Genomic DNA, 1,976 nt, shown 5'->3' with positions numbered 1-1,976 from the left:
GTTTCTATCAAGGGACAGGTGTGATTATATATTTTGTGCAAGAAACGATTATTCATGAGCTATTCATGTTGGCATCAACGTACAAACTGCTCAGCATCTTCTGAGCTTGTAAATTTCCACAAGTTGCTGAATGGTTTGCTCTCCTGTATTGTTAGATTGTAAGGCCAGATCCAATAAGAACAGTAGCAGGCCATTCAGCCCCTCAAGCCTGCTCTGCTGTTCAATAGTATCATGGTTGATCCGACATTCCTCATATCCACTTTACTGTTTTTCCTGTAACCCTCTCCATGGAATCAAGAATCTATCTATCATATCCATACATATACACAAGGACTATTCCCCGGCAATTCTTTGGGACAAGGAGATCCAAAGACTCTCAGTGGAAATGCCTCCTCATCTCTTAAACTGGCTCCTGTTCATTCTGGGATGATACCCTCAGGTCCTAGAATCTGTCATGATCAAATTGGGCATTTTAATTGCTTTGGGATTTCTGAGCTTCCCAGCTGAGTGGTATTAGCCCTGTAACTGCAGTAATTCACATCTTCAGTACATCTACTAACGAAATAGGAAAGAACTCTATGCTACTTTCTCCCCATCCACACCCTCTTCTCACTTATCTCTCCACCCTTCAGGCTCTCTGCCTGTACTCCTGCTGAAAGGCTTTTGCCCTAAACGTCGATTTTACTGCTCTTCAGATGTCTGCCTAAACGTCTGTGCTTTTCCAGCACTACTCTAATCTAAATTCGGAGATGCCGGTGTTGGACTGTGGTGTACAAAGTTAAAAATCACACAACACCAGGTTATAGTCCAACAGGTTTAATTGGAAGCACACTAGCTTTCGGAGCAACGCTCCTTCATCAGGTGATTGTGGAGGGCTCGATCTTAACACAGAATTTAGAGCAAAAATTTGCAGTGTGATGTAACTGAAATTATACATTGAAGAATTGATTGTCTGTTAAACCTTTCATCTGTTAGAATACAGTGATAGTTTCACTTCTTTCATGTGTAAATCACAAAACCTTTTTTTTTTAAAGTTGCATTCTCAGGTTAGCTGTTCACAATGGTGATAGCTAGACAAAATGTTGAAGGTGTTAGCCTCTTGTGTTCTCTGTCTATGACCTGATGTTTCGATTGATTCGAATCTAAAAAGTGAGATAACAGAGTTTTGCATAAATTCATGGAGGTTTTGAGCTCAGAGTTCTACATGAATGTATGCAGTTTTTGAGCAAAGTGCAATGCAACTCTGCAAGTACAAAACAATTCACCACACAAAATATATGTGTGCATGTGGGTCTTTGTCTGTCTGTGTGGTCTGTCTGAGGTGGGGGTTGTGAGTGTGAGAAAGTGTGTGTGTGTGTAGTGAGTGCAGAGTGTCTTAAGTCTGTGAGGGGGTGCATGAGTGTGTGTGTCTATAAGGGTGTGTGTGGGTGTCTGTGTGCGCGTCTGTGTGTACCTGTGTCCGTGAGTATGTGAGAGTATGTGTGTGTAGGAATATCTGTGTGTGTGCGTGTGTGTATAGTGCAATGGTGATTACCTGTAATGTAACATGAACCCAAGGTTCCGGTTGAGGCCCTCCCTATGGGTACCGAACTTAGCTATCAGCCTCTGCTCGGCCACTTTCCTCTGCTGCCTGGCCCGAAGTCCACCTTGGAGGATGGTCACCCGAAGGTCTGAGGCTGAATGTCCTGGACCACTGAAGTGTTCCCCAACTGGGAGGGAACCCTCCTGTCTGTTGATTGTTGTGCGGTGCCCATTCATCCATTGTCGTAGCCTTTGCTCGGTTTCCCCAATGTACCATGACTCCAAGGTGGACTTCGGGACAGGCAGCAGAGGAAAGTGGCCGAGCAGAGGCTGATAGCTAAGTTCGGTACCCATAGGGAGGGCCTCAACCAGGACCTTGGGTTCATGTCACATTACAGGTGACCACCATTGCACTACACACACACACACACACATATTCCTACACACACACACAC

This window comes from Chiloscyllium plagiosum, chromosome 12 (assembly GCF_004010195.1).
Source record: "Chiloscyllium plagiosum isolate BGI_BamShark_2017 chromosome 12, ASM401019v2, whole genome shotgun sequence".
NCBI classification, from domain to species: domain Eukaryota; kingdom Metazoa; phylum Chordata; class Chondrichthyes; order Orectolobiformes; family Hemiscylliidae; genus Chiloscyllium; species Chiloscyllium plagiosum.
The sequence above is the reverse complement of the archived record's forward strand: the minus strand, read 5'-3'. Positions refer to the sequence as shown.